The sequence below is a fragment of the Benincasa hispida genome, chromosome 4, assembly GCF_027475165.1.
Source record: "Benincasa hispida cultivar pf3 chromosome 4, pf3_genome.v1.1, whole genome shotgun sequence".
Taxonomy (NCBI): domain Eukaryota; kingdom Viridiplantae; phylum Streptophyta; class Magnoliopsida; order Cucurbitales; family Cucurbitaceae; genus Benincasa; species Benincasa hispida.
Genome location: NC_143481.1, coordinates 34,168,259 through 34,177,850, shown reverse-complemented (window position 1 = coordinate 34,177,850; position 9,592 = coordinate 34,168,259). Strand labels below are relative to the sequence as shown.

The 9,592-nt window shown below is 35.1% G+C and overlaps 1 pseudogene; it reads left to right on the top strand.

Moving 5' to 3' along the window:
• Positions 1-7,893: 7,893 nt before the first annotated feature.
• On the top strand, positions 7,894-9,592 carry LOC120068990 (exopolygalacturonase-like; annotated as a pseudogene).

The window sequence follows — 9,592 nt, the reverse complement described above, 5'->3', positions numbered from 1 at the left end:
ATAACTCTGATACCAAATACAAATTATATGCAACGGGACGGCTGTAAGCCAACAATTTATTAACTTAGAAACTTAATATGTTTAGAGTATTTACAACATTAGATTTACAAATCCCAAAACCCACAATCCCTAGTCCCTATATGAACAATAGTAACATGTGTACAATATTAATAGTAGCCACCTAGCCAACGGTTACAAGTATTTTCGTCCTTTAGTAGCAGAGCAGATACTGAGCTGTCTTCAGAGGATTTGACCGCTACCTGTGGGGGGGAAAAACAAAAACATTTGAAAATGGGGTGAGCTTACGCCCAGTGAGTGACCAAGAAAATATAGTAAATTCTCATGCATAATTTCAGAAAAAAGTTTTATCTGAAATATAAACTTTTGCAGCATAAATATTTTCCAAGCGTAAATTATATAAAGTTGTTTTAAACATAAAACAGTAAAATCATTTCTCAAATCAAAGTACTGTATAACTGGTAAAATAATCCCAACACCAACTACTAGTCCAGAGAGAACCCTTTTGCTCAATCTCTGACTTTATTCACCTGTGGCCACATTAGGTACTACTGCTCAGATACCTTCTCCTTGTACTTCAGTATCGAGCTACTAGGATACCTTCTCCAACGTACTTCAGTATCCCGTTGGCTTGGTACCTTCTCAAACGTACTTCAGTACCAATAGATACCTTCTCCTTGTACTTCAGTATCTAGTTGGGTGGATGCCTTCTCCTTGTACTTCGGCATCGCATTTTACCAAAACTATTTATAAACAACTTTTCTCTTTAAAGCATGTATAGTATAACACATATACAACATGGCTTTAAAGATGGTAACGCATGCTGGATAAAATCAATACATATACATATGTAAATAGTTTTTCAACAATATGCATGCGTTCAAATCACAATTCAAACTTGCTTGGAAACCACTTTATAAAACTAGTAGGCATGAGAATTATTTTCGCAAACATGCTTTCTGTAAAACGTTTGTAATCAAAACAGTTTAAAAACGTTTTAGTTCGAAAACATTTTAGCCACTCACCTCGAACTCTTAGGAACTTTTCACTCTAGTAGCTCCTCGGGTCCCTTTTTCACCCCTAGAATCCAGATTCAACTTACAACTTAGATTACTCATAGTTTCAACCTTATTTGGAAATACTTCCTTCTACAAACTTATTCTAAAATGTCTTAGAATCTTACCCTAAACTTTCAGCTCAGAATTCCTCGTGGTTTGGCCGGAATCTCAAAATCTTCAAGACTGGCCCAGACTGATCCGACAGTCTGACCCTTCTGCCTTCTTCTCAACCTCCAGCCTAGTTCCTTTGAGCCTTTTCCTCCAACACTGAAAACTAGACTTCCAGAGCTTTCAGATAGCTTTGGAATCACTCCAAACGCACGAGTAGATTGGAAGATCTCCTCGTCCAAAGTTGACACATTCCTCTGAACCCTCACTGCCCTCTACTTTCTCTACGAAATTTATGATTTTTGTGTGATTTGAAAATGAAATCCCAACTCCCTATTTATAGGCGTTCAAATTGCTCGTGGGATTGACAGCACCTACTTGGCTGCATGGCCAAATGTTTAATCCTCCCTTTATCAACGTAAGCTGACTTCACCTTGGTTCAATGTGTTCTTCCCAAACGCATCCAACACAATTTCTTAGGGTTTAAGAATTTCTCTTTTTTTCAAATCCCCATTCCTTTCTTCACCATTCCACACTAACTTTCTCATCAACCTACTCAACTTATTTATACAAATTTAAATAGGGACACACAATTAAGTGGAAAATTAAGACAATTTAAATAAGAAAACACACTTAAGTGTAAAATTGGGATTCGGGGTTCACATAAAATCAAATGAATTGAAGAAGTCGCATAAGCGAGTAAGGACATCAAAATGGAAGGCCAGAGCAGTTGCTAAGGTCAAGGATAAAGTCTCCAAGTTGGCAACAGATTTGAAGGAAGTGGTCAAACCATTTGCAGAATGTGTCTTCTTCAATCTTTCTTCAAAAACATGTGTTCGGGATTGAAGAAGATGTCAGTTGGTATCACTTAGCTGTGGTAGGAGTACGTGACTGTCCTTTATGTCTGGGGGACAGTTCCACGTAGCTTGCTCATATCTCGGGGCAAGAATAGATGAGGTACTGTTATCTTTTATTGTTTCCTATTTTGTTACTTTGTTGATTTTACAGGTTTTATGTTGAACCTTGGAGTTTGTCAAGAAGATCAGAGATAACAGATGTAGAGGGTGTTGAGTCTTGAAGTTTGCCAAGATGATGAGTTTCATTGTAGTGGGAGTCAAGATCGTCGTTTTGTCTCCAAGTGGGAGAATGTTAGGAATTGTGGAGCCCAAAACTCCTTCACCTTTTTTTTTTCCATCAGTAAGTATGGTGGTGACCAATAATTAAAAAAAGGCGGTGGTAACCATTGCAATCTTCATCATAGTAAAATCTGCAGTTGTAGAAACTGGACCTCCTCCCAAGTTTGAGGTGAGCAAGTATATTTTTTGGTGACGGTTTTTTTCCTACTCTGTATTATTTAGTAATTTTATGATTGTTAACCCTTTTTACTCTAACTAATGGAAGTGAGAATTTTAGATATAATTTAGTTTCCGTATTTTATTTATATCTAAATTTTAAATGCCCAAAAGGCATTTTGAAATTTGAATCATTGGAATACGCATTTAATTCATTAGGAAAGAAAAATGACATATTAGACGTATTTAAATAATAACACATACAATTAAAGTATGAGCTATGTATGTAGATTAATAATTTATCACATTGGGTTATTTTATTAGATTGGGCCCTATTATGTGATCTAATTAATTAAGGCCCTAGATTCCTAATTGAGTATGGACTTAATGGGTAGAAGCCCATTCCTAGTTAATTAGGGTTTAATGGGAACCCTAATTGAACTAGTATATAAAGAGACCTTAGGGCTATGATCCCCAATATACCAAAACAATAAGCACTCAGTCTTTCTTGAATCCCATCTAGAGAGAGATCCCACCATTCAATGGGCATTCAGTTAGGATGAGAAGACGGTTGAGAGTTCTTCACCTCCTTCATCCATTCCGAGTGACGATCAGAGCTTTCAATCAGAGTTAGATCTCGAGAGAGTCAGTTCCTCCGTTCATCCATGGAACCACTAGCAGCCTTGACGCACATCCGTTGGAAGTAAATCTTTGCTTCCAATTGATCATTTCTTTTCCTTTCTTTTCTCATATTGTATTGTATATCATTTTGGAATTAAGAAATCAATACAATCTGTTTTCAATGCATTTATCTATTCCTTCGACTCCATCTCCATCTTCTTGCTTAGCATCTTTACTTTCATTGCAACACTTAGTGGGATTGCTTGGGTATTGCATACTTAGTCATATGGATTAGGGATATGAAGCATGTAGCAAACTACCAAGAGGTATGCGTTGCGCGAGTATGTGAGTAATCTTATTTGCTTCGTGTGAGCTGCTGCAATGCCTGTCTATAGGCTAACGCATTGCTTGTCTATGAGTGAAGTCAGCAACAATCAACTACTCGGGAGGGTAAGTGGTTGGATGCATTAAGCAAGGTATGCATTGTTCACTAGGGATAGTAACAATCTTAGGTCAGTGAAGTTTATGCGATTGTCTTGTATTTAATGTATGCTTCATTCGTTCATTAGGTATACTCAGGAGGGTAGTCTAAGGACAAGATCTAGGCTTGGGAAGGTCAGGTTAGAATCTAGGCTTGGGAGAGTCAAATTAGAACAGATAACACAAGAAATAGGCGCTTAGGAATGAGTACTATTTATTATTAACGCATTGTATGCATCTTAGAGATAAGATACGATTGAATGCGGTCACCTTGCTTTCATGCATTCTGCATCGTTGCATAGGACAAGAGTAGAGACTTAGGAATATGCTCTATGGACACTTTGCGTTCAACACATGCGTCCTAGAATTAGGAGCACCGCATTTTCATTGGAAAATGACTTGTCGTGTATGGTTGTAGCATGATTTCATGGATTGCGTTGACTAAGGTTGCTCTTGCGATCACTCTTAAGTTTTGCAATGGAAACATCTCCGTATTTTATCTATTTTCCCACACATTTATTTCATGTCAAGGTTTGTCGCATTTCTACCTTTCATGCACATTCTCATTGTGTTGTCTGTTAGATAGGAGTAGGAGTAGGATTAACGTAGCAACATCCCCTCCATTCTTTTATTTAAACCGTCGAATGCACATCACCACAAACATATAGCTACAAGTCCCTGTGTTTGACCTCGGATTACCTGAGAAACTTGCGTTCATGTTATACTTGGCGTGAACGCAAGAAAACTTGTGGCAGGACGCATGGTCATCGCATACACTTGTTAATGCATTTTCATTCCAACGCATGACCATCGATGCATGACTATCAACATATATCTTAGGAACATGCATCGCATACCATGTCCAAGGGAAGTTGGTTATCGAGTAAAATTGACCTCCAATTTTCTGTCATCAATGGTCCACTTTAATGTGGAGGTTCTGTATTTTATTTTTGGAGGATCGGAAAAAATGAAAATTGATGTTAAAATGTGGACAAGATTAAGAGTTTAAAAAGAGAGGGAGGATGGTGAAATCCAAATTCAATTTAGGTCACTGGATGTTGGTAAAATGAAATCAATGGTAGAGAGTTAAAAGTAGATGTAAAAATAATAATTTTTTTAAAAGCAAAGGTATATCTAATAGAAAGTGAATGATGATAATTTTTTTTTAATCTTTTCTTTTTTTTTTTACCCAACTAGCCGCTAAACATAAATATAAAATAATATAATAATATATCTTCTTAACACTCATTTTCTTTTGAAATTCAACAAAAACTCCAAAACCCACTATGTGTCACTTCTCAATTTAATTGTCAAAAAGCCAACACAAAATAATGATAAGAAGATACTTTTTTTTTTGTCACAATCAAGAAATTTAAGAAAATGGACAATTAATAAATTTCAAGGGTATTAGAAAAACAATAAAAATGTCTAGTAGACACTACTACATAACTAAGAGTCATCGACAGTAACAAATGGACTTAACAACCTTGATTAAATTAGAGACTATACCTATAAAATAAAATATCTTTTAAGATAATTTGATATGAAATATAATTTTATGTAATTTTAAATTTTTATCTTTCTCTTTTAATTTTAATAAATATCTTACCATTAGTTCTAAAACTTTAATTAAATAACAAATAATTTCAAGGGTACTAGAAAAAGAATAAAAATGTCTAATAAACACTACGACATAATTAAGAGTCATCAACAATAATAAATGGATTTAACAACATTGATTAAAATAGAGATCATACATATAAAATAAAACATCTTTTAAGATAATTTGATAAGAAATATAATTTTAAATAATTTTCAATTTTGATGTTTCTCTTTTAATTTGAATAAATTTCTTACCACTAGTTCTAAAACTTTAATTAAATAACAAATAATTATAATTCCATTGTTATATTTAGTTTTTTAAAGATTTTTTTTTTCTAAAATTATGCATGTTTACAATGTGTAACAACCCAGATTTGTACGCATGAAGAAAATTAAATGTCAAATATTAAGCAAGACGAAATTTTATTTAAAGGGGTGGAAATTTAGAAGGAAAAAAAAAGGAAATTTATTCATTATCCAAAAATAATGAATAAGGGAGCAGAATCAGGGAGGATTAATTGGAAGTTGGACGCTAGCTAATTCAGGAGACAATGGGCAGTAGATAACTTTTTGTTTAGACACTACTCATTGGAAGAATTGGAGGTGAATTAATTGCCCATATACTCTTAAAATTTGAAAGAGTTAAAAAGAGAAAGTGGAATCCACAAGCAGTGAAGGCAACCACGCGTGAAAACTAGCAAGATTGGAGAGAAAATTGAAGAGAGCGAGAGTGGAGAGAGCGAGATTGGAGAGAAAATTGGAGAGAGCGAGAATAAAGAGAGCGAGATTCTCTGCGAGACAATGGGAGAGAGTGGGAGCAGGAGCGAGCGCGGAAGCGGGAGTGGGAGCGAGAGCGAGACGAGCGAGAGTCACGAGAGCCAAACCAGCGAGAAAGCTAAAGAGAGTGAGATTCTGAGAACAAAGAGAGCGAGATTTGGATAGAAGCATGGATTATGCGTTGAATTTGGCCACGATCTTATAGATTATACATGGAAAAACCCTAAAATTGAATACAAACAAAGAATGATGATGTAAGGGCAAACGTTAGCCAAGATTAGGTGTCTTATTGAGAGGAATCCTTAAACCCTAAGTAATTTTAAAGAAGCCACCTATACGATGATTTGTCACATTGAGAAGAGCTGAAAACTACTATAAATAGAACCCTTTACCTGAAGATTTAACCCATTCACAAACAAATCTTAGTAACAAAGAATGTGTGAAAAAATAAGTGTGAGTGAGGAAGTTCTGTGAGGTTAAAAGAGAAAAGCTCGGGTAAGGTGCTGCCCAAATTCTGCCCAAATTCCCTTCTAGTTTAAAAAGGGAAAGCTCTACTGATCAAATCATAAAGAATAATAAGGAATAACTAGATCACAATATGTAGTTTATCTCACCCTCTCTTTAAATGTTCTATGGTAGTGTACCTTTATTATGTTGCATGGTTATGTTAATTGTTAATTGCATTACATGTTTAGAACACATTTCTCTACAAGGGACCCCATGCATTATGTTTGTTCACGATTACGTTAAAATCAAGTTTTGATTAGGTGTAAGTTATCCTTCCAGTCTAATCTTACGTTTACATTAATGGTTGATGTTGGATGCGACTCTGGCCTTACTGACTGCATGACCCGCTAATCATCAGATGGGTTAGTTTCTGTTTAAGTCCTCATCTTCCTATCAGGGCGGAGAAATTTATGCTTCCAGGGCTAGTAGGGCATGTATGGTTACACCCCTCCAGGCCTAATCTTACGTTATGTTTACGCTAGGGACTAGCATGGGTATGTATGGTTGCACCCCTCTAGTCTAATATTACGTTTATGCTAATGGTTGATGTTGGATGTGACTCTAGCCCTACTGACTGCATGACCCGCTAATCATCAGATGGGTTAGTTTTCGCTTAGGTCCTCATCTTCCTATCAAGGCAGAGAGATTTATGTTGGAAGCATAACCGACCACCACATGTTATTATACGTTTTCGGTCCCAACCATATGTTTTCATGACATGTTGCTTGTGATTGTGCATTTGGTCACTACCCTACATGAGAACTACTTACTGGTATATTATATACTCATCCTATATTTTTATAGACTTTGTAGGTAAGGACACAGCGTAGATGGCAAAATTGGACATCGCTCAAATGGCCAACCATCAAACTTACTATTATAGGCATATGCATTTTGTACCACCACGCTAATGTTTTATGGATCCTGGTGTTTTGATAAATAAACTTTTTATATAGTTTTTCTATCTAATTAATAAAATTTAGATATGTTCTTTGAAATTTTCACCAGAACTCATCTCATGATAGAAAAGTCTAAGTATGCATGTCGTAGTGGTCGGATCATAATGTGTAAGGATCCGATCGTGACACAATGGGCCACTTATTTTTGTTTACTTTTTCACCCACAAAACTATTTTATCCAAGATAGACATTTGTGGGATAACATTTGATCAGGTTGGGTGAAAGGTATGGCATGTTTTTAGACATAAATACTTTATCATAGTTTGACAAGTAGTATACTTAGTTATGCTTATTTGGAGTAAAGGAGAAAACTAAATATAGGAGAAATTGAGTGGTGCTGGATTTCTCTATTTCAATATAAATACTTTGAATTGTAATTGAAACATATACACAAACATTTTCTTCCAAAACAAAACTATACAAGAGATTGGGTAGAAAAGAAAAAATATAAACGTAGAGAAGAAGAACAAGATGCGTACAACATTGAACTTTGTGGCTTTATCATTCATATTGTTTTCTTTATCTAGAGGGCAATCTCAATCTAGTGATGGTGTTTTCGATGTGACAAAGTATGGTGCTGCACCTAATGCTGAAATATCTCAGGTAAATTATCATTTTTTATTATCATCGATTGAGAGAAAAAATTAAATAGACTCTACAAAATGCATGGAAGAAAGCTTGTGCATCAACAAGCCAAAGTAAAGTCATTATTCCAAAAGAAACTTACAAGTTAAGTGCAGTTCAGTTGGTGGGTCCTTGCAAAAGCCCCATCGAAATTCAACTTCAATGGAACATTGCAGGCACCACCGGATCTAACAGGAGACGGATGGATTAGTTCCAGATATATCGATTACTTACGTTAAACCGAAACATAGATGGTGTGTTTTAGAATGGCAAGGAAAGTCCAGCGTGAGAGAGAAAAATGATTGCCAAAAAAACCCAAAGGTGTGATCGTCTTACCCATGGGGTAAGCACAATTTAATCTCGTAACAAAAATGTTTAGTACTGTTGGCCCATAAATTATTTATTGTTACAATTTTAACTGTCAAACTAACATTTACATTTTCTCTTTTTTAACTAAATATAAATAAGTATGATAATTATTCTATTTAAAAAATGCAGAGTTTGAAGTTAAGTTTATAAAAAATTCGACAGTAAGTGATATAACGTCTAAAGATAGCAAGAACTTTACTGTCAATGTATTGGGTTGTAAGAACCTCACCTTCCAACATTTCACCATAAATGCCAAGAATAGTATTAATTCTGTAAATATAAATAAAACGATAATTTATTTTATTTAAAATGCAAAATAGATTTTCACTTATAGGTTATTATAAAAAAATCGACAGTAAGTGATATAACGTCAAAGAAAGCAAAGAAACTTTACTGTCAAATGTATTGGATTGTAAGAACCTCACCATCCAACATTTCACCATAAGTGCACCAGGAAATAGTATTAATATTGATGGAATTCACATTGGTCGATCTGTTGGGATTAATGTCCTTAATACAGATATTGGTATTGGAGATGATTGTATCTCACTTGGGGATGGAAGTAAGCAAGTAACAATTACTAATGTGACATGTGGGTCTGGACATGGTATAAGTGTAAGAAGCCTAAGAAGATACAGTGCTGAAGAACCTGTAGAGGGTATCATAGTTAAGAATTGTACATTGATGAATACATCGAGTGCCGTTAGAATTAAACATGGCCAGCTTCTCCTGCTGCTGGAACCACTTCTAATATGCACTATGAAGATATAATTATGGTCAATATCAGCAATCCAATTATCATAGATTAGGAATACTGTCCACACAACCTATGTAATAAACAGGTACGAAAGTTATAACTTCTTTTTAATTTAATTTTTAATACTTAAATTAAGTGACAAAATCATGTCCTATGTTCTTGCCTTTCAGAGTCCATCAAAAGTCAAGATTAGTAAGGTCAGTTTCAAGAATGTTAGAGGTACTTCAGATAATACACTCGTAGTGAAACTTGTTTGTAGTTCTGAGTTTCCATGTGAAGATGTAGAGCTAGCTGGACCTCACATATAGCAGAAGGGAAGGCCCAAGTACATCTCAATGTTGAAATGTGAAGTCCACCATTTCTGGGAAACAAAATCCTTCGACTTGTTCTCTTTCTCTTAATGCATCTCCATTAGCTTAA